General features: G+C 44.0%; 1 protein-coding gene across 3 annotated transcripts in view; it reads right to left on the reverse strand.

Moving 5' to 3' along the window:
• The window catches only part of LOC133339747 (interferon-induced very large GTPase 1-like), a 35,236-nt gene extending 13,650 nt beyond the window's left edge, over positions 1–21,586 (reverse strand). The window contains exons 1-2 of one of the 3 annotated variants that reach the window (XM_061547911.1): positions 21,544–21,586; positions 513–611 (exon numbers count right to left, since the gene is read on the reverse strand). The gene's annotated coding sequence lies outside the window, so the exon portion shown is untranslated. Of the gene's footprint in view, positions 1–512; positions 612–4,747; positions 4,767–4,808; positions 5,117–21,543 lie in introns of those variants that run through there. The other 2 variants (XM_061547910.1, XM_061547912.1) reach the window with 2 other exon arrangements.
• Between the last annotated feature and the right edge of the window lie 3,222 nt (positions 21,587–24,808).

Consider the following 24,808-nt stretch of genomic DNA (forward strand, 5'->3'; position numbering starts at 1 on the left):
CCTAATTCTGTATTAAGTGTTTTTTTCGAATGCGTAATCAACTTTGAAGCTGTAAATAACAATTATTATATGCATAAAATGCTTTACAACGAAAATACTGTAAATATCAAATCATGAATATATAATGGACAGCACCAATGATTGGTGGAAAACCTACAAACGCCACAGTCGCTGCCCACCACTTACATTAACATTGGCTGCTGTCATTTCGGCTATGCCCATTTCAAACCTTTATAAACAGTTGTCATTAGAAGCTAACCCCCTTTTCCTGGTGACAACCGCTTGTGTTGCGATCGAAACGTCGTAGTTTTTTGTTATTCTTTGTAATTGTCTTTGGACCATTCTACGTGACTTTACAGAAAGACCCAAAGAATATGATTTCAATTTATTGATTACTACAAATGCATAATTAAACATGCCATTTACATGACAGAGACATTCCAGTCGTGATGCCAACAGCAACCTTAATCTTCACAATGCAAGTGCCAGAGTTGACCATCTCATGGACTCACCTCTTGCTTGCTCAGAGCACAAAGGAGGCTGGAACTCTCTTCCTGACCCTCTTATAGACAGACAAGTGCGAGGGTGCGGTGGAGTTGCATTGTGTCCAGCTTTAAAATATAAACAAAGCAAACACGTGATTAATTATTTTCAAAGTACACTACAAAGCCACCACTGTTTCAGATAACTGTGAACTATGCATGAGTTTACTGACTCACATAGACTTTCATTTAAAAGTTATTGCAACAACATACACATTGATACAGCATCTAAATATAAGTTAATCTGAACAAAACCATGAAAACCGGATGAATCCCAAAAGCATGGTGGGAGGTGTTGGTCATTGCAATACTCAAACCCGACAAGCCAACCGGTGACCTGGGAAGCTATGGGCTAATATTACTCATGTGAACGACCTACAAACTCCTGGAAAGCATCATCCTCCAGAGGATCAGCCCCCTCGTCGAGTCAGTGATCCCTGGAGAACAAGCAGAATGTGTGGACTTCTCATCGGCCTTTAACACAGTCTGGATTAAGGACTTGATGTGGACGCTCAGAAGGACCATTCCTTGCCTGAAAACAATCCTCGTGATATGGACGGTGCTGATCAATAGGTCTCTGCGTGTTTATATGAGCAACAAAGCCAGCTCACCCTGGCTCCTTATTGTATATACAGTCGATCCTTCTGCATCGCGACTTTACCCATCGCGGTTTCGATATATCGCGGGGTCGGCATAAGAAATAAAATGGGAATTCTTTTGGGGAGTTTTGCGAAAACCGCAGACGACATGCGAAGGCCGGCAAATGACACACAAAGAGTTTAGTAACGCAAAAATGCATCACATATATGCATAATATCAATGTATTTATTGTTTATTACCATAAATATACACAATTTTTTTAAAAGTAAAATTCTGTGAAAAGTTAGTTTGCGCGTTGGTTTGGAGGATGCCAAGCTTGTTTACGGCAGCCTCTCGCGTGATATCTCATAGCCCCTCCCCTGTACCCCCTGGCTGGAGGTGCTCGCTTCGCTCGCCAAGGGGACCAAAACATTTAACGCGTTTTTTCCAGATGACGGGGGGGGGGGGGGGGCTGAGCCCCTAACCCCTGTGATGTGAAAGGGTCGACTAAGGGCTGAACGATAAATCGATTTCAAATCGAAATCGTAATTTGAAACAATGCGATTAGCAAATCGCGATGGCTGCGATTTTTGGTGATTTGAACAGTCCTATTACTTTCTTATTGAAATTGTTTTATTTTTTATTATTATAACTTTATTTATTTAACTTAGCAATTGTTCTATGTTTGCTTGTTCTAATTGAATTAAAAATTTAAAAAAATACATGTTTGAAGGAATTCATATCTTTTAACTTCTCATCCTTGCATTTGACTATATAGGGCAGTTCATATTTTTATGGTATCATGTGGTATTGCTCCATCACATGTTTCACATTTATTAACAGAGTGAATATTGAACTGAAGCTTGACTTAAACAATTTAATCGCAAATCAAATGGCAATCGCAACATGTCAGAAAAATCGCAATTAGATATTTTTCCCAAATCGTTCAGCCCTAGATCGACTGTATGACTATTATAATTTTTTGTAATGTCTTGTCTATTTTGAATGTCGCAGTTCCTGACAAACAAATATGCATTCACTGCATGCCAGAAGTCGGGAAAACCAGATGGCTAAGCCACAAGAGTATTAGAATGAGAAGTGGGTAAACAGAATGAATGAGACATCTATCAAATTGGTATGATGAGAATAACCAGAGCTGAGGAGGGCCTGGAAGAAGGTGTACATTTTGCTTCCCGGGAATTCACTGAACTCGTGTTGTAAAGGAGGAAGACGTTCATGACAGGCCATAGAGGAATAACTCTTGCATTGGCAAGGATTGACCCAGGGAAATTTCTGAGAGAGAATATACACAAGGGTGGACCCATGGCAAAACACCATAAACTCGCTGCTCACCCAAGGGCAAATACAGGCAAAAGAGACAAGTATGCACCTTGCCGATTCACTCTCTGAGTTAACAAACCCTGGTGCCTGGAAAGTTGAAACGTTCAAATGCCAACCATGCATATGAACATTCTTAAACATCATGATATTAAAAATTACCTTTGGTGATACTAGATATTTTTAAGTGACAATACAGCATATAGTCAGGGGGTTGTGAATACAACTAGTTACATGTTCTATTAACATCCACTTATCAATACATAAGTTCCATGAGATCTGGGTTAAGCATATCAACTTGATAATGACGTATGGAAGTTTTGTATTGAAGTCTTGAACCAAAGGATCATTCAGAAAATATACGTAATACGAATAACGTATATTCTCCACGACAAGAATTGCATGCATTCCAGGGGTATAAACCAGAGCCTGCCAACCGTCTTTGTCTTCCCAGTGACTGTCATTGCATGCTGCAGCAGGATGGAAGTTTTGTATTGAAGTCTTGAACCAAAGGATCATGCAGAAAATATACGTAATATGAATAACGTATATTCTCCACGACAAGAATTGCATGCATTCCAGGGGTATAACCAGAGTCTGCCAACCGCCTTTGTCTTCCCAGTGACTGTCATTGCATGCTGCAGCAGGAATTAATTTTAAGGATGAGTCGACCTAACGAGGGAGGAAAGCCGTTTCACAATAAACATGGCTACAGACACACACAACACCTAGGGGCAATTAAGTGTGTCTGTGCTCACACATATCGTGGGATGACCTCCAAAGGGAGTAGTTTGATAGGGGTTATGACATCAAGTGCCAGGATGTCTGCGGAGCCAGAACCAGGGATGATCTCAGGCTGACCCGATGGATGCACCACGTGTGCAAAGGTGGGAGGAGAATATCGGGCCGTAATGTATACTAGGTAATTAATCACACGAGCTAGAAATTACATACAAACAGCACACAATCATATTAGTCAGTTCTGCACTGGCAGACTCCGAGACTTTCTCTCGTGACTGGCAACAGAGTTCAGTTCCTGCTGAGGCACACTAAGTGTCACGAGAAGGATTCTATTACGTGTTTTCGTTTGTTTTTGGGCCGCTTGCAGAGCCAAGGACTGCGCCTGTATTGTTGCAATAAGTTACGTGGTTGAAGAAAATTGTTAATAAGAGCACCCTAGTGGTGAGGTCGTCTTATACAGCCCTTTTCATGCTACTGTCGTGCGATGAAATGTTCTGTTAAATACTGCACATTCATTGGAAAGGGCGCAGCCTGAAGTGCAACACATACAGGTTTCCCTCGCTTTGTGGTTGTAGATGTGTTCCAAGAAAAAAGGCACACAAACCGAAACCACACAGGACAGCTAACCTGCCAAACAGTTCATAGAATACATACACAATGGTGTTCCACGTCCGATCACGAAGCCGTATATGAGTGAATTTAAATTGCATATAGCGAATTTTGGGTAGAAATACATTCGTCCAAAATACATGATATTACACAAACCGAACCCGCATAAAGTGAGAGAAACCTGTACTGACTAGCGGCAACCTTAGTCTACACCACGTCACTTGTATGTGCATTTATTTACGTACACATACACCCCTCACTTGCATACTTTGGTGTTTAGATTGTGTCCTGTGTTTAAACTTAAGCACGATTTGTTCGCCACAAGTATACGTGGTTAATGCAGACATGAATCCTTGCAAAGGTTGCAGTTTGGTGTTTTAACATCCTAACACCTCTTTCATTGCCAGAAAGGGCAAAACCTATTCTTATACCCTGAGTTTTTGTTCTATATTTTTCGTTAATGACCACATGTCCGAACACTGTCAAAGCAGGTAGTATGCACTGTGATTGGCATATCAATAGAGAATGCGTTTGATAAATAAATACTATAAAGGGAATCGCAAACAGTGCAAAAAGGATAATGTTGTTTATCGGCTATGGCTAGTATTACAAACCAACATCAAGGTTCGCGTATGTGCAAGTGTTCAGTCAAGATTAATGTTCGACATATTTTTAAAACGTCATTTTGTTGTTGTCTAGTCTGTAATAACTTATAATATTTCATTACTTTGGTGTGTTTGCATGCAGTCCGATATTACAGGGCCATTTGTTCAACCTATTTAACATCGCTAACCCATTAGACATTAACATGCAGTTTAATATGGTATTATTTTTTAAACGTAGCCTGTTAACATATCTGATTTAACATAGCCAGCCTATATTAACCACACATAGTCTATACAATGTACGTTCTAACATATATACCGTACATAATTTACCTGTATTTTTAGCCTATTACTGGCCAATGTGCAGCCGACTTGCATCTCTGATAATACTCACTATGTTCAGGTGATAGAAAGCCGTAGAGCGCAAGTCATTCGCTCCGTCTCTTCTGCTCTCTGGATTCACCCCGGCTTTATATTCAGATTCACAAAAAGGTGGAGCTTCCCAGACTCCACCCAGTGCTTGATAATAACGAATGCGCGTGTGTGCCTGTGTGTGAGAGACAGAACGCGTGTGTGGACGTGAAATAAAGATTGTGAGCGTATGCCCTTCGAGTTGTTAAATATTGCATATTACCGCGGCAGTGAGGATAGAGTATGAAGAATGAGTGTTTTGAGGAGTCGGGCAATGAGATATAATTTTCAAATTATATAAGGCTCTCAATGCACTAAAACTTAAATCATACACTAACTTGTTATGCATATTTGTGGAGCATCATGGGCGAAAGGACAAATAAGCAGAACTCCATTATATATCCACATATAAATAGAAAAATTGTTTAGTCCATTGACCGTTTATTTTTCCAGGCGAACATCAATCACCAAGCGACATTTGTAAGCAGTCAAACTACAGACTGGTCTCGATGTGCTGATCATATCCAGCATTTCAGATTTTTTTTGTCTCAAAGACAAATTTTCGTAAGCTTTTCTTGCTTGGAAAGCATCCCACTGTTTCAGAAGAAAGCAAGACAGCCAACCCCACATTTAGAGCCTCAAAGTGCACCGAACCTGGCACAGGCGCCGTGGTGACGTCGCCGTCACTTTGTGGCGAATGGCGGATATTGGTTTTGGTGTGTGGGGAGCGGTAGTGTAGCGGTGAGCGCACTGCGCTACAAAAGTGGCGAACCGAGTTCGATTCTTGCTCACGACTAACATCAGTGCCTGGGTGTGGTGTGTAAACATCGCCACTGGGGAGACAAAAGGGGCCGGGTGTGGTGTTGGCCACCCACTCCCTCGTGTGCGTGCCGGCCTTCATAGGCGCTGCTCACTAACAGCATTATTGCCTTTTAAGGCTACACGGGGAATCATTGTCGTCGTGATGTGTGTGTGTCTGTGTGTGTCTCTGTGTGAGTGTGTGTGTTTGGGTATCTCTGTCTGTGTGTGTGTGGGTGTCTGCAATTGTGGTAACTCATTGCCCCCCCCCCCTTTTGAATAGTATCAGGACTCAAGGTAATATGGAAATAAAAGTGTTTTATGTAAAATTTCGATTTAAAGCTTTCGTGACTGCAGGGATTCATCTTCTTGGTTCTTTCGGTAAAGTCACGTAGAAGGGAAGTAATAAAATAATAAAAATAAAAATAAAACATAATAAAATATTATTTTACGTGACTTTACCGAAAGAACCAAGAAGATTTTTTTATGTTACTTTATTTCATGTTTAATTTGATATATTAGACAGCTTTTTTATAGTGTTAAATGAAAAAGTACCATATTCTTAATTGTGAGTTTGACAGTGATTCCCTTTCTGTTGAACCTTAGCACATTTCTTAACACTGACCAAATTTAAATACAGTTGATTAATGTGTTCTGACTCACGAACCGTTCGAGTTATGGGCGGGTCACAGGAATGAATGATGTTCGTAACCCGAGGACTGCCCGTATTCCTTCATGACTGATTAAAAAAAAATTATCCCCTTAACAGCAGCATCCCTGCTTCCACCCCTGATGTTAATGGTTGGCTCCATACGGTGCAAAATATTTTCAACATAAATAAAACAAGTCTGTACCATAGCCTGTCAATCAGTATCTGCATATGTAGACAATTGATGGTATTTATTTTCATATATTCCTGAACGCTTGGTTTATAATATTTAAAAAAATATCAGTCCTACTTTAATAAAATGGTTTTTTTTAGTTTATACAAACGGATGCCACCATGCATGCATACCAGTTTTCCATTATGTTATTTGCTAAAGTGGTAGCGAATGTGTGTATGGATGGGCGTGTGCTGTCTCAGAATTCGTGGTTTGTCCCGAATCATGTTAAAATGTTCTTGACATTTGCCATGCTTATAATCTACAATGCCATTATTATTTTTTAAAGCTGTTTGGTTAAGATTGCGTAAAAAAGATTCCACCCCTCCAGTCTTGCCTTGAAAAATCAAGTTTTTAAAACATTTTTGCTTGCATTGTGACTTTCATAGAATCTTAAATATGCCAGTGCCTTCCATCAAATGTCTCAGAATGTAGTCTTTTGCCTGACAGGTGCATTTTATCATGCACTCTTGTACATAAGTAGGCAGATGTTGCTCATTTTAAAGTGTTTTGTTCGCATATGTGATCACCTGCATTTGTACATTTTATTTAATTTTCATCTTTACATTTTCTCGTAAAACTCTTTTGAGATGTGTGTAAGCATCAAACTACTTACTTTGAAAGTTAAAAAGCGTTAATCTTTACACGTATATTCATTGGGATTTATAATGTTTGACTCGAGACAAACACTTATTGCAGTTTCCCTGATGTGCGTATTCGGCTGTATGACAGCATATCGTGAATGACTGAAAACTTTACTCACACTGGGTTACTTTAACTCATCATCGTTTTAACTTTCTGTAAACTTGAGCAACTTGCTGCACCCTATAAGTTTGTCAAAGTATGTTTGTGTATGTTTGTGCGCAAGTCCACCACCGCAGTTCACCTCACCAGCATGTGTGTCGCCAGGGCACCGACATTTGATCTTTGAGAATTAAATTTCGATTTAAAGCTTTCGTGACTGCAGGGATTCATCTTCTTGGTTCTTTCGGTAAAGTCACGTAGAAAGGAAATAATAAAATAATTAAAATAAAAAAATTAAAATAAAACGGCTGCTTGCGTTGTGGCCGAAACGTCGTGAGAATTTCAGAATCAACTTTAAGGCATTAGCAGGAGTTGTAGATTATCAAATGGCTGTTGTAGCTATAGTTGTAAATCGTTGCATTTATTTCGCACCGTATGTAGCCAACCACACTCATCATAGGTTCGGGGGAAAGACAACAAACTAAACACAAAGCAGTTCTTAAGAAATTAGTTTTCCCATCTTGATTTAAAATTGCATAGCTCCAGTAGTTTCCTAATGTCGAAAGGAAGAGCGTTCCAGATTGACAAAGACGTGCACCTGATCGCATGCGATGCGGTGACCATCTTAATTCGATGACCAGTCAAAATACTCTGCGAGGATGAGCAGATGTCACGTGATGATTTATGATCCTTGACGAGATTAGAAAGGTATTGTTGTTCATTTGTGGCAATCATTTTGTGTGTAATGGCTGCAAACTTATAATGTATTCGTTTAGCAACCGAAAGCGAATGGAGATTGGTGAGCACTTGGTGTACGTGGTGTGATCTTGCAGTACCCGTCACGACACGTGCCAACAAATGTTGTACAGGCTGCAGCTTTATAATGTTTTTGCCAGACGTCTCGTAGAGTAGAGTTGCAATTATCTAACCTCATCGATACGATACTACACGCCACCGTGTTGGCTATGTCATGACTCAATGGTTGTCGAATGTGTTGTAGAGCCATGGAATTAAACTTGCAGGACTTGATTATATTTCGTATTTGGAGATCATATGGCATATTCTGTATCGAGAATGGTGCCGAGGCTCTTTAGATTAGTAGACAACTGAATCCTGACGTCTGCAACCACCACACCTGATCCTCCCAAAAAATGTTTAACCTCAGCCTGAATGCACACCAGCGGAACCGGCGAATGTTCTGGATTAAGCAGCAGTGGGAATTAAGAATATTGATGGAACTTGGTGACATCGACGAGCGGAAAGACTTCTGTTGAAAATAGGAAGGACCTGAGGACAGACCCCAATGGTGCACCAACCGGATTGGTACTGACCTTTTTAAAGTTAAAGTAAAAATAATCTAATTGACTTCTCTAAAAAGACCACATCCAGCCAAGAATGTATATTAAGCGTGGGAAATGCTCACGTCTTACATTGCACTGCTAGACAGTGTGCAAAATATTCACATTATAATTAAACCTGAACAAACTGTTCCCATATCTGAATTATCGCCGAGCCCTATATCTCCACCTGAGTAAAATCTCCCACATCCAATATTTCTTGCAGGATCTTTCACTTAAGACCCTCCCCCATGTTGTCATCACATTTGGACTGATCTACTACAACTATATCCTCTAGAGTTTGCACAAATCCATCATCTCAGAGCTCCCAATAATAATAAAACATAATGATTATCTATAGAGTGCCTTTACATGCCCTATCTGAACAAATAGCAATCAAATTAATCACGAGTCTATAGGAAATTGAAGTGAGAAATATATGTAGTATCATTTATAACTTAAAAAACGTGAGTTTTTGGGTGGGATATTGAATGATAACAGCTTGAAAAAGTAGTGCCAGACTGGTTCAAGCCGGCAAGAGCAAAGGTGCGGTCCCTAAACACTATGGACTGCATTCCAAGCGAATGCCTTCAAGGCACTTGTCCGTTTCAGAATCTATAAAAGTCAAAATGACGTACGGGCGAATGGATAACACCAGATTACGAGACCGCACGCACACACACACACAATCACATGCATTTCTTCCAGGGGCGAGGCCAGGTTTTAAAAGATGATTTATGAAGATTGTGAGCGTATGCCCTTTGAGTTGTTGAATATTGCATATTACATAGGCAGTGAGGATAGCGTATGAAGAAGGAGTGTCTCGAAGAGTCGGACAATGAGATATAATTTCCAAATTATATAAGGCTCTCAATGCACTAAAACTTAACCCATACACTAACTTGTTATGCATATATGTGGGTCATCATGGGCGAAAGGACAAATAAGCAGACCTCCCTTCTATATCCACATATAAATAGAAAAATAGTTTAGTTCATCGACCATTGATTTTTTCCAGGCGAACGTCAATCACCAAGCGGCATTTGTAAGCAGTCAAACTACAGCCTGGTCTCGATGTGCTAATCAAATCCAGCATTTCAGATTTTTTTTTGTCTCAAATATATATTTTTGTGAGCTTTTATTGCTTGGAAAGCATCCCACTGTTTCAGAAGAAAGCAAGACAGACAACCCCACATTTAGAGCCTCAAAGTGCACCGAGCCTGGCACAGGCGCCGTGGTGACGTCGCCGTCACTTTATGGCGAATAGCGGATATTGGTATTGGTGTGTGGGGAGCGGTAGTGTAGCGGTGAGCGCACTGCGCTACAAAAGTGGCGACCCGAGTTCGATTCTTGCTCACGGCTAACATCAGTGCCGGGGTGTGGTGTGTAAACATCGCCACTGGGGAGACAAAGGCAGCCGGGCGTGGCGCTGGCCAATCACCCCTACGTGTGCCGTGCCGGCCTTCATAGGCGCTGCTCACTGACATCACTTGCTCCTATAGCCTATTAAAGCTACATGGGGGATCATTGTCGTCGTGGTGTGTGTGTCTGTGTGTGTGTGCCCGGCAAAACAACCTCCTACCTCCTCGCGGTGCCGGATGGGCAACACTGTCGTGGACATTGCTATGGGAGGAGGGCCAATGCCACATTGGCCTCTCCCCTCATGGCGTCTGTGACCACCACAGTGGCTAAACGGGGGCTTTGGACGGGTGCGAGGGGCTGGTAACCCCTCCACCTTCAATAAATTACCACTGAAGACGAACATCCGTGGAGGGATGCAAGCAAAGCCGATGAGTCAGATGCCTTCTATGACCTCCTGTCACAGGTGCTGGCTAAAGTGGCCAATCGGGACAGAGTCATCTTGTTGGGTGACTTCAATGCCCGAGTTGGTCATGATGCTGGCACCTGGTCTGGAGTGATTGGAAGGCATGGGCCAGATTAGCTGAATAACAACGGTAGGAGGCTGCTAGATTTTTGTGCAGCCCATGGGCTTGTAATTACAAACACGCTCTTCCGGCATCGGCGCATCCACACAACATCATGGACGCATGCCGGGTCCAAGCAAGAACATCTGCTGGACTACATAGTGACGGACCAGCAGATGCGAGCCCATGTCCTTGACACCAGGACCTACCGTGGAGCTGATCTGCCCTCTGACCATCGACTAGTCATCAGTAAGATGCGCCTGCCATTCTTCCACTCCGGTGGTGGGTGTACACCCAGGACCCCATTCCAACCTAAAGTGGCCTGGTCTCAGTTAGCTGATGAAAGTTGCAAGTGAGAATTTCATCATCGCTTGCAGCTGGGGTTGGCATCGCCCCCCACTCCTCCTGATGTCGAGGGTAAATGGGCGAGATTTAGGACTGTGACTCATGCAGCGGCAATGGCTTCTTTGGGTACGCGGTCCAGACCTCCCCAGAAACCCTGGCTGACAGAGGAGGTGTTCAGGTTAGTTGAGAAAAAGCGACAGGCCCACTCTCAACGGCTACAGCATCCCACGTCAGAGAATGAGGAGGTTTACCGCAGCCTTCGCTCGGAGGTTCGGAAAGCCGTAAGGCGCTGCAAGGATGGGCGGTGGTCGCGGGTTGCTGAGGAGATTGAGTCTGCCTCAGTGGCCCGCTATCACAAATCACTATTTAATTCCATCAAAAAAGTAACCTGCAGCGCCACACCTATTACCATCATTAGGGGAAAAAACGGTGATCCAATCTCCGACCCCCAGGAACAGGTTTGCAGATTGGCTGAGCATTTCTGTGAGGTCCTGGGGGAGGGGAAATCCCTAAGTCAGGAAAACATCATGGCACAACATGGGGATAACCCTGCTGAGGCTGCGGTGCCTCAAATATTGGAAGAGGTCACCATCTGTGAGTGGCTGGCTGAGGTGCCAACTGTTGAGGAAGTACTGAAGGCGATCCAGAGTCTGAGACAAGGAAAGGCACCGGGCAGAGATGATCTCCCAAGCGAAATGCTCAGGGAGGGTGGCGTTTGTGCACAGACTGCTGTTGTATCTATGCCCTGTTTTAAAAAAAATTAAGAATAATAAAAAAAATGTTTTTTTTTCTATATATATATTTTTAATTAAATAATGGAAACAGCCCCTACTCCTCACAAACACACGAGGAATCTGTGAAACGGGGAGGGCCATTAAACGACAAGACTTCAGAGCACAGAGAGGTCAGAGACATCCAGATGGACAAAAGGTCGATGGCCTAACCTTCCCAAGACGTCTGGAGATGCACAGATAAGGTGCAGAGCAGAGAAACACAACTGTTGCAACTCGCGTTTTCTTTAACGTTTTCCTTAACGAAAAGTAGAAACTTAACAAAAATAATTAACCAGCAAACAATAGGGGCTTGTTATTAGATATTCCCTTATATTACTCGTATTCACCGCATATATATTATTTTGTATTGTATGTTTCTATCTACATGACCTTCCTAAAAACTAAAGAATACGAATTCCAGAAAGCTTAAGTGGAAACTTAGTTACACTTAACCTCAGGACATTAAAATATAACTCAGAATAAAACACCAATCCCTGGAAACAAACGCATAACCAAACTTGGCAAAACCTTCAAAATAATGATGTAACGAGGATCATTACGAATATTCATTAAACATAGACCGAATAATAACCACGATATACTAAGACCGAGGGAACTCATAAGAAATATCAAGAATAAATGTAACACACAGGACCACATAAATGTATTGCAAAAATCTCCTCAGCCACCTTTGTCTCCAACGGTCCGGCACAAACAGATGGCCCCATAAATACTTAGGGGGTTACAAAGGGTCGCGAAGGGGGGTCTGTGCTGACATTCCGAGGGCGTCTGTTTTCTTGTTTGTTTTCCTCTCGCAAGAGACGCGGAGAGAGGAGAGGGTGTTCACGTTTTTGAGTTTAAGCACAAACGCGCAGAAGAGTGAGCAGTCTGGTTCGAGTCGTGCTCAGTCTTGTAACTCGGCTTGCGACGCGGCATTGCGACGGGGCTCGCAAGGGAGCTGGGGCGGATCGTGGCTCGAGGAGAGATGGGACGACGAGGGGTCGTTCGAGTCGCAGAAGTCTGAGTTCAACCTGGGTCGAGGCTGGGTTCAGCCGTGCTCCGGCTGGTGGAGCGTCGTGAGGGAGCAAACACCGATACCGATGTCAGGTGTCGCTTCTCGCAGAACGAAGTGTCGAGGTGTGGTTAAGTGCGAGTGAAGCTGGCAGCTGCACGAACAAAGGAAAGCACGGAGAAGAGAGAGTGACGAGTGACATCAAGCAATCAACCTGTAGAAAGGGCGGAAATCGCCAAGCGTCGACCAAGCGAGCATCGAAAAGGACGAGCAGCAGCGGATGAGCAACAAGAGCCATCGTTCATCGCCAGAGCGCTCCAAGCCGGTGAGCGTGCACAGCCGCGTCGTCCAGAAGCCTGAGCCAACACAGCCTGAAGTAAGGGCAGGTGTCCGTGTGAAGTTGGCAACGATCAAGGAGAGAGCGACGACAATATCATCGCACCGCCGAAGGCGAGCATCGTGCCGACTCAACAATCATCCAGCAGTGGAGAAGCCTGGAGCTGCCACCAAGAGAGAGAGAGCGCCATCGAATGCGGCGTGTGTTTGATACACACACACACAGACCAACACCCAGTGAGAACAGACAAGACGTCCAGCAGCGACGACGGAATCATCGCGCACCACGTCGGCGAGCGTCGTGCCAATGCCGCTCAATCGAGCAGTGGAGAGAGAGAGCGCACGAGCAGAGACACGCCCGAGCGAGGGAGCAGCACGGGCTCGCTGCGGCCACGCCCAAGCGAGAGGAACCTCTCTGGCCGCTGGTTGTATCCTCCCCCACCCAAGCTCCGACACAGTGCCCTGCCTCTGCTTAAAATATTAATTATCAAGGGACAAAATACAACGCACACACAACACGCACACGAATAAGACTTTCAAAAAGTTATCTTGTGTTTCAAAAAGGGTTGCCATTTCAAGGTGGTGCGTTCAATATCAACTGATCGTGCAAAGCAGTTGCTGCTGTCGAGTTACATGAATAAGAATGTTTTAGTCATTTATTTTCGTTATATAATCTTGCCGATGAATCTAATGACGTATACTTTTGCCTTTGCATCTTAGAGGTCGTATGTTTTAGAATTAAAATTGCTTAACACCAAGTGTTCGAGTGCTTCTTTCCCAGTCCATGCAAAACTGTCTTATTCATAAGAACTGTTACCTGCGATGAGATATGAATTTGGAGACCTAACATAACATAAACACACTAAGATAATCAGTAAATGTTTAATCAAAGATAATCGTTTTATCCTGATTGATACAACTCTGGATAACGAAGCTAAGCCATAATTATCATAACTGCACACATTAACATAATCGCAAGCATTCGCATAAATTAATACGAGTTTCTCCGTAATTATCATAATTTATGCATATGACTACATACATTAACATAACTTATGCGAATAACGCATTTTTTGGAAATTTATTAATTATTATTCTTTTTGTCAAAATTTCATAATCCGACATATACAACACTGCCCTACATGACATCAATCAGGACCGAAGGTTCATGAAAATAAAAGTGTTGTTTTTCTATTAATGTTACTTTTTTATGTTTTATTTTATTTATTATAAGTATTTTATATTGTTACATGGAAAACTACAATACTCCTAAGTGTGAGTTTGACTGCTTCTCTTTTTGTTGAACCTCTGCACATTTCTTAACACTGACCATATGGGCATTTAAAAACAATAGATTTCATGGGACCTCATTTGCCAGTACCAAAATATGAGAATAGGTTTTCCCCTTAACACAGCTGTGTTAAGATGTTAAAACACCAAAATGAAACCTTTTACAAGGAATCAAGTGTGAATTAATCACAATATTTGTGGTCAGAATGCAAACAATAAACATACTCTGATAGCATATGTATTATCTAACACCGTTTTGAGACTAGGCTCGAAAGAAAAATGTCTCTGGTGTGGACCAATCAGTTTTAAAGACAACGCATATGTTATCAGAGTACGTCAATCAGTATATGCATATGTTGGCAATTGGGGGTTTTTATGTTCATATATTCCTGAACGCTTGGTTTATAATTTTGAAAAAAAATCAGTCCTACTTTTATACAATGTTGTTTTTGTTAAGTTTATACAAACAGATGGCACCATGCATACATAACCGTTTTCTATTTTGTCATCATTTGATAAAGTAGTAACGAATGGATGGATATGCGTGTGCTGTCTCAGAACTCGTAGTTTGTCCCGAATCACGTTCAAATGTTCATGACATTTGCCATGCCTATAATATACATGCCATTGTATTCACAGCTATTTTGTTAAGATTGCGTAAAAAGATTCCACCCTCCAGTCTTGCCTTTACAATACATTCCTCCTTATAATCAAGCGTCAACATGTTCTACCCTGACCGCTGTGAAAACATTCCAGTTTTTTTTTTTAAATTTTGCTTGCATTGTGACTTTCATAGAATCTTAAATATGCCAGTGCCTTCCATCAAATGTCTCTCAGAACGTAGTCTTTGCCTGACAGGTGCATTTTATCATGCACTCTTGTACATAAGTAGGCAGATGTTGCTAATTTTTATGTGTTTTGTTAGGATATGTGATCATCTGCATTTGTACATTTGATTTAATTTTCATCTTTACATTTTCTCGTAAAACCCTTTTGAGATGTGTGTAAGCATCAAACCACTGATTTTGAAAGTTAAAAAGCGTTTATCTTTACACGTATATCCATTGGTATTTTTAATGTTTGACTTGAGACAAACACTCATTGCAGTTTCCCTGATGTGCAAATTCGGCTGTATGAAAGAATATTGTGAATGACTGAACACTTTGCTCAAACCAGCTTCCTTTAATTCATCATCGTTTAAACGTTTCTGTAAACTTGAGCAACCTTTTGCGACCTTTAATTTTGGCAAAGTACGTTTGTGTAAAATATATATGCAAATTATGCATTTTGTTAGCAGAATTGTGCATTCTGAGCTCGGAATGATTTTAAGTGGTGGAGGGAGGGAAGGGAGTCAATCCTAAGCTGAGAAGCAAAGGCATAGTAAGAATATGGATGCACATCTGATGCTGTGACTGAGTTGAGGTCCTGTAGATATTTGGCGAATTTGTTTAAAAGCGCTTTCAAGGCACTTGTCCATTTCAGATTCTATGAAAGTCACAATGACGTATGGGCGAATGGATGACACAAGATTATGAGACCGCACGCGCACACACACAATCACATGCATTTCTTTCAGGGGCGAGACCAGGTATTTAAAGATGATTTATGAAGGGGAATTCATGGCAATGGCATTACTGGAATGCTCGAATCTATTTTCACATCACAGTGGTGAGATTTTACCTACCTCGTCTTGTATACAGGAGGTCGTGGATTCGATCCTGACCCTGACGTCTGCTATGTTTGGAGTAGTCCCGTTGATTTTATACGAGTCCTCCAGTTTCCTCCCTCCACATTTACAAACAGCTCTTCGATTATTTGGCTGCTATACATTTCCACGTGATAAACCACTTCGTTGAGCTATCATCTGGTAATATAACAATAGTGTTTAGTTCATAAATACGTAGTCTTTAGTTGTGGTTCAAATCCTTCCTTTGATGGGGATGGATTCCAACCACAATCCAATATTACACACATACTCCTTAGTTTTTTCGGTAAAGTCACGTAGGTAGAAAAAAAATATATCACGACGTTTCGATTGCAACACAAGCAATCGTCTTCAGGTGAAAAAATACAGCAGTAGAACTGCTATACCAGGAAAAATATAGTGGGAGAGCGACTGCAACAAGAGGTTATGTAGGTTTGAGGTGGGTGCAACCCAAGGGAAAGGAGGTGGGGCTAGAGATGGAAAGGAGTGCCGCCGCCGCACGAACGCACAGCAGCTGTGTTAATGGGAGACATTAGCATGTCAATTTGTAACGGGGAGAGCGCCATCTAGGGTGCGACAAGGGGTATCTGAATGTCCACCGCTGGGTAACCGGTATCCAATCCAAAGCGGGGATTTCATCTAGGCCAAAGCTAACGGGCAGAGTTAGAGTGAATGTACGAGAACCATCTAGAGCAGGGGTGTCCAAACTTTTTGCAAAGAGGGCCAAATTTGATTAAGTGAAGATGCCCGGGGGCCAATAGTTCCTTCTGACATTTTTTCAACCACAAAAGTTACATGAAAATACACACTGTTATAAAACAATTTGTCCCAATTACCTTTATTTTAAAAATGACAATGTAACCAAATATAAGCCACTCAGGCAGACGTGAACAACTCTAAAAACACAATTCTGCCTTTCATTCAGTCAGATAACATTGAACAAAATGTATAGTATACCTTAAATTTCCATGAGTTAAATATCTTTGCCTCATGAACATTTTAAACAGGAGTTATAAGTAACTAGCGGTTAGTACGCGGCGTTGCCCGGGCGAAAAAGGCAGACACATGTAGTTACACACGCAAATCCATTGATACACACATAGAGTTACACGCACAAATGGACTCACACATACATACATAGACTGAACAACAACAACCGCCATTCGCCACTAAGTGGTGGTGACGTCACAACAACGCTTGTGCCAGGCTATGTGCACCTTGAGGCCACGCGAAGTGTCGAATGCCCGCTGGCAAGAGGTCACGGGGCAAACCCAGATGGCACAGGTCGACTGACTGAGACGACTGGCTGATGCACCACCTGTGGGCCCTACTGTGGCAACTTTCTGTGCTTTAGCCACCCGGCGCTCCGCTCGTTGTGAGCGTCGCTCCTTCGCCCTCCGTTGTTGTTGGAGGGTGACTGCCTCCAACTGGCTAGTAGCGTCCTTCAGGAGCCTCCTCCACAGTGGCCGATCTTGACACGGCTGGTACCAGTCATCCGCAAGTGGACTCAGCTCCAAGTCCTCCTGTAGCACATCACTCCATGCCTTCTCCAGCCCATGCCGCGCCCGTTTAGCCCCCTCGACCCGGCAGAACAAAAGCTGTTTAGGCATGCGGTGGCTGGCCATGCGGGCTACATAACTCAGGCAACGCAGCCTTGCCTGCCGGAGGTCACCGATTGGACTTTGTCGACATCTTTCAAGGATTTGTGAGCTCCTCACACAATGCAGCCTGGTTAAACCCAGGATGGATCGTAGGTAGGCCAGCCTAAATGTTTCTAACCAGCGAAGATGTTCCATTAGGGGGGTCCAAGTTTCGCAAGCGTAGAGAAGGGAGGGAATGACCGTGGCATAGAAGACCTGAAGCTTCATAAGGAATGATAGACCAGGTAGCTTCCACACAGCGTTACGCAGCCAATGAAAAGATACTGCAGCTCGACTGATTCGGAGTGAGACCTCTGCTGTTAAACCGGAGCCGGTCATTAGCACACTGTCCAGGGAAACTCTCCACTGTCTCCACAACTGCCCCATCACGAATTGGGAGTTGTGGGGGTGGAGTGTCCGATGGTACAAAATAGCCAGGCAGGTGCTTAGCTTTGGTTGGGCTGATGGTAAGGCCCCACCTGTTGGTAGCAAGCTCCAGGTTCAGCAGCAGCACCTCGAACTCCTCTTCCGAGTGAGCAGCCATTAGCAGATCATCGGCATACATAACGTGGTTGAGCAATAGGGAGCCATCCCTTTACCGCACGCGGGCATCGATCAGTCTCCCATTGCATCTGTAGCAGATGGGAATTCTTCCGGTACAGGCATTGAAGGCTCGACGAACTACGTGATCCAATGTGGGAGCCAGAGGACATCCCTGTTGCACCACAAGGTGTAAAGGGAATGGTTCTGACTCACGGCCACGTAGTTAAGACGCGGGGCCGCTCACCATCATGAAGGTCCTTAAGGATGGTGTTGAGTGGGTTCGGGACTCGGAAAGCACGAAGAGCAACCCAGAGGCCAGGCCTACTGATGGTATCATAGGCCTTGAGCAGGTTAATAAAGCACACGAATGGACTAAGATGCACACATGGACCTACAGTCACGCAAAGAAATGGAGTTACACTGACTAACATGGATGCATGCACACACAGCGACTAACACACATGCACATGGACTGAGACATACACACACATGGACTGACACACAAACACATAGACTTACAGACACACACACATATGGACTCACACACACATAGACATGCACTTGAGATACGCACACATGGAGTTACACACACATATGGACGTACACACATACAGCGACTCACACATACATCGACTCACACACAGGCATACGTGGACTCACACACATTGACGTAAACACACATGTACTTACACACACACATCGACTAAGACACACACACATGGACTTACACACACATACATAGACTGACCCACACATTGCCCAACACACAGATACATATATGGACTGTGACACACAGACGTACTTTAGATACACGTGGATTAACAGGCACATAGACTCACACACACGCATTGACTTACACACACACATCGAGTGACACACACACATGTATGGACTTACACACATGTGGACTAACACACACACAGCGACTGATACGCACACAAATGGACTGACACAAACACACTTGTACGTACACACACACATGAGGCGTTGTCCGTTTGAAAAAGACAGACACACACATGGACTTACACACAGACATGGACCCACACACGTAGAAACCCATCGACTTACACGCACACAAACACATATGGACTCACACACACAGACATCGACTTTAGGGACACACATGTAGTTTCTGCACACGAACATTATAATTGGAATATTAGGCAACTTATTAGTTTCATAATAGTAAACAAAGCAGAGTTGTTATGTGCACACACAAATTATCATTGTAGTATTTGTAAACTTATTTGTTTAATAATAGTAAACAATAAACCTCAGTTCTTAGCGAAAGATGCAATAAAATTATACTTTACATTGGCGTGGTGACGCGTCGTCCCGTGTAGAGCTCGCGGCCTCGCCTATATTGCCAAGCCGGAGGAGGTGAGACATTGCCAGGCTGCAGGGTGGGCCGCTACCCCCCCACCACCCCCCCGCCCGAGGCAGAATAATACTATGTAAGGGCTTTAAGAATATTAAGTTAATATCTAAGAACTTTATAACAGTAACTGCAACGCATTGGGGTGGTGGGGGGGGACATCACACTGTGAAGGAAAATCGCCAGCGTGATTTGTATATCTATTCCATGTTCAACGCGTGAAATAAAATGTCCCCGTGAGCTGGAGCGAATGCGCAGTACTTGGTAGGGTCCGCCCCCTCCCCACGCAATTGGCGTCAGTTGGTACGGTAGACGGCGCGCAATAAATGATAAATAATAATAAAAACGGCACAAATTTGTTAATTAAAGTACTTTAACGTTTACGGATGGGAAAACGGAATAGCCTATTCCCACCGTGGGGCTTAGGGTGTGCCGCCCGGCAATTTTTTTTCTACGTGAAGGCCACCGTCCGAGAGCCAAATCCCCCGCAAGCGCGAGCGCGCGGAGACTTTTATAGGTAAGATGCAAAGTGGTCTGTTATCATTAAACTTTAAAACAAGTTAAGTTTGCCCTTGTCTTTTACAAGATCTTTCAGAAAGCAATAGTTTGTGTCACATCTACAGGTACATAACATCAACAGTTATAACCAAATCTTATCCAAGAGTTTAATAAAATAATTGCCATAAGTCCAAGTGCATTAGTGTACTTTAGGCTTTTCACTGTTAATAGTGACAAATGTTACCGTTCAAAACACTCAATTTCAGATTGATCAAGGAACAGATAACTTGCTGACACTAATGAGAAGGGTGATACTGAGATCTAGATTTCAGTAAAGAGACCAGGTCTGGCTTGAGGGCAGTGGTTGAGATGCGTAAAATGTCACGCAAGTGGGAGTCACTCATCCTTGACCTCAATCGGTTCTTGTTTAAGTTCATGACTGAGAATGTTTGCTCACACAAATATGTGGAGCCGAATAAGCTCAGCATTTTCTTAGCGAATGACCGCATTTCTGGAAACCTGCTTTTGTCCAGCTGCCGGTAAAAGTCAACAAGAGAACACTGCTGGTGTTTTCTGTGGCACTCATCCTCACACTGCAGCTCAATGAGCTCCAGCTGCAGCTGTGGATGAGCATCATCAGGATCCACGGAGAAGGGAGAAGAGAAAAGCAACATGTCTTTTCAACAACTGCAAAGTCCAGAAAGCGTTTGTTAAATTCCACAGAAAGAGATGCAATAGCAGTTGCATAACTCTTCATTTGCGCACCGATGTTGTCCTGTGGGAACCTGTGAATGATCTCTTTCAAAGCTGGGAAGTGCGCGGTGCAGGGCTCTGTTTGGGACAAGTGTCTTTGGAAAAGTTGCAGTTTGGTTCCAAAGGCTTTAATGTGAGCGCATAGCTGGCTCACCACTGCATCTTTTCCTTGAAGATAACATTCAGCGCATTCAAATGCTTCGTTATGGCAACCAAAAAAGCTAGATTTGCCAGCCATACAGGATCGGACAGTTCCTCCATTGGTTGTCCCTTCTCACCCAAAAAATGTCCAATTTCCTCTTTGAGAGAGAAAAATCGCTGCAGTGCGGACCCCCGACTTAGCCACCTCACATCGTTGTGATATATTACGTCAAGGTTCGCGTATGTGCAAGTGTTCAGGCAAGTTTAATGTTTGACATATTTTTAAAACGTCATTTTGTTGTTGCCTAGACTGTAATAACTTATAATATTTCACTATTTTGGTGTGTTTGCATGCAGTCCGATATTACAGGGCCATTTGTTCAACCTATTTAACATCGCTAACCAATTAGACATTAACATGCAGTTTAATATGGTATTATTTTTTAAACGTAGCCTGTTAACATATCTGATTTACAATACCCAGCCTATATTAACCATACATAGTCTATACAATGTACGTTCTAACATATATACCGTACATAATTTATCTGTAACTGATTTCAATACTTTTAGCCTATTACTGGCTAATGTGCAGCCGACTTGCATCTCTTAGAATACTCACGATGTTCAGGTGATGGAAAGCCGTAGAGCGCAAGTCATTCGCTCCGTCTCTTCTGCTCTCTGGATTCACCCTGGCTTTATATTCAGATTCACAAAAAGGTGGAGCTTCCCAGACTCCACCCAGTGCTTGATAATAACGAATGCGCGTGTGTGCCTGTGTGTGAGAGACAGAACGCGTGTGTGGACGTGAAATAAAGATTGTGAGCGTATGCCCTTCGAGTTGTTAAATATTGCATATTACCAAGGCAGTGAGGATAGCGTACTCACTTGATAAAGCAAATATGGCTGTGACGGTCCCACCTGATGACGGAGACTTGTGTTACCTCCAAAACGTCGTGATTTTTATTATTTTATTTTTATAAATTTTAATTTCATTTTTTTACCTACGTGACTTTACCGAAAAAACTAAGAGTATGAGTAAGGAGTGTCTTGAGGAGTCGGACAATGAGATATAATTTCCAAATTATACTAAGGCTCTCAATGCACTAAAACTTAAATCATACACGAACTTATTATGCATATATGTGGAGCATCATGGGCGAAAGGACAAATAAGCAGAACTCCATTATATATCCACATATAAATAGAAAAATAGTTTAGTCCATTGACCGTTTATTTTTCCATGCGAACATCAATCACCAAGCGGCATTTGTAAGCAGTCAAACTACAGACTGGTCTCGATCATATCCAGCATTTCAGATTTTTTTTTGTCTCAAATAAACATTTTCGTGAGCTTTTCTTGCTTGGAAAGCATCCCACTGTTTCAGAAGAAAGCAAGACAGCCAACCCCACATTTAGAGCCTCAAAGTGCACCGAGCCTGGCACAGGCGCCGTGGTGACGTCGCCGTCACTTTGTGGCGAATGGCGGATATTGGTATTGGTGTGTGTGGAGCGGTAGTGTAGCGGTGAATGTACTGCGCTACAAAGTGGCGACCCGAGTTCGATTCTTGCTCACGACTAACATCAGCGCCTGGGTGTGGTGTGTAAACATCGCCACTGGGGAGACAAAGGGGGCCGGGTGTGGTGTTGGCCACCCACTCCCTCGTGTTTTTGCCGGCCTTCATAGGCGCTGCTCACTAACAGCACTTGCCCCTATAGCCTGTTAAGGCTACACGGGGAATTATTGTCGTCGTGATGTGTGTGTCTGTGTGTGTGTCTCTGTGTGGATGCGAGCCCATGTCCTTGACACCAGGACCTACCGTGGAGCTGATCTGCCCTCTGACCATCGACTAGTCATCTGTAAGATGCGCCTGCCATTCTTCCACTCCGGTGGTGGGTGTACACCCAGGACCCCATTCCAACCAAAAGTGGCCTGGTCTCAGCTGATGAAAGATGCAAGCGAGAGTTTCATCATCGCTTGCAGCTGGGGTTGGCATCTTCCCCCACTCCTCCTGATGTCGAGGGTAAATGGGCGAGGTTTAGGACTGTGACTCATGCAGCGGCAATGGCTGCTTTGGGTACGCGGTCCAGACCTCCCCAGAAACCCTGGCTGACAGAGGAGGTGTTCAGGTTAGTTGAGAAAAAGCGACAGGCCCACTCTCATCGGCTACAGCATCCCACGTCAGAGAATGAGGAGGTTTACCGCAGCCTTCGCTCGGAGGTTCGGAGAGCCGTAAGGCGCTGCAAGGATGGGTGGTGGTCGCGGGTTGCTGAGGAGATGGAGTCTGCCTCAGTGGCCCGCGATCACAAATGACTATTTAACTCCATAAAAAAAGTAACCTGCAGCGCCACACCTATTACCATCATTAGGTAATCCAATCTCCGACCCCCAGGAACAGGTTTGCAGATTTGCTGAGCATTTCTGTGAGGTCCTGGGGGAGGGGAAATCTCTCAGCCAGGAAAACATCATGGCACAAAGTGGGGACAACCCTGCTGAGGCTGCGGTGCCTCAAATATTGGAAGAGGTCACCCCCTGTGAGTGGCTGGCTGAGGTGCCATCTGTTGAGGAAGTACTGAAGGCGATCCAGAGTCTGAGATCAGGAAAGGCAGCGGGCAAAGATGATCTCCCAAGCGAAATGCTGAGGGAGGGTGGTGTTTGTGCACAGACTGCCCTATATGACATCATAACAACAGTCTGGACCGCTGGACGGGTTCCACAGGATTGGAAGGATGCCCTGGTGGTCCCCCTCTTTAAGAAGGGGGACCGCACAGACTGTAACAACTACAGGGGTATCTCACTCCTCAGTGTGCCGGGAAAGGTCCTGGCAAGGATTATTCAACATCGCCTTGCTAGGCACGCTGAGGAGAGGCTTGCGGAGCCCCAATGCGGTTTCAGGAAAGGGCGGTCCTGCACAGATGCCATATTTTTTGTCCGTCTGCTACAGCAGAGGTGTAGGGAATTCCAACAAGACCTACATCTTTGCTTTATTGACTTGGTCAAGGCCTATGATACCATCAGTAGGCCTGAGCTCTGGGCTGTTCTTCGTGCTTTCGGAGTCCCTGACCCTCTGCTCACGATCATTAAGGACCTTCATGATGGTGAGCGGGCCCGGGTAAAACTACGTGGCCGGGAGTCAGAGCCTTTCCCTGTACACCTTGGGGTGCGACAGGGATGTCCTCTGGCTCCCACATTATTGAACATATATTTTGACTGCGTAGTTCGTGAAGCCTTCAATAACTGTACCGGGGGAATTTCCATTTGGTACAGATATAATGGGAGGCTGATCGACGCCCGGGTGCGATCAAGGGATGGCTCCCTATTGGTCAACCACGTTATGTATGCCGATGATTTGGTAATAGCTGCTCATTCAGAAGAGGAGTTGGAGACGCTGCTGCTGAGACTGGAGCGTGCCACCAAGAGGTGGGGCCTTACCATCAGCCCCACCAAAACTAAGCACCTGCCTGGGTATTTTGTACCATCGGACACTCCACCCCAACAACTCCCAATCGGTGATGGGGCAGTTGTGGAGAGAGTGGAGAGTTTCCCATACCTGGGCAGTGTGCTTATGACCGGCTCCAGTTTAACAGCAGAGGTCTCACTCCGAATCAGTCGAGCGGCAATATCTTTTCATCGTTTGCGTAACGCTGTGTGGAAGCTACCTGGTCTGTCGCTCCGCACGAAGCTTCAGGTCTTCTCGGCCACGGTCATTCCCTCCCTTTTCTACGCTTGCGAAACGTGGACCCCCCCTAATGGAGCATCTTCGCCGGTTGGAAACATTTAGGCTGGCCTGCCTACGATCCATCCTGGATTTAACCAGGCTGGATTGTGCGAGGAGCTCACAAATCCTTGAAAGATCTGGGCAAAGTCCCTTCAGTGAGCTCCTCCG

This window comes from Lethenteron reissneri, unplaced genomic scaffold (assembly GCF_015708825.2).
Source record: "Lethenteron reissneri isolate LAM-NWPU_2019-01 unplaced genomic scaffold, ASM1570882v1 scaffold_216, whole genome shotgun sequence".
Lineage (NCBI taxonomy): Eukaryota > Metazoa > Chordata > Hyperoartia > Petromyzontiformes > Petromyzontidae > Lethenteron > Lethenteron reissneri.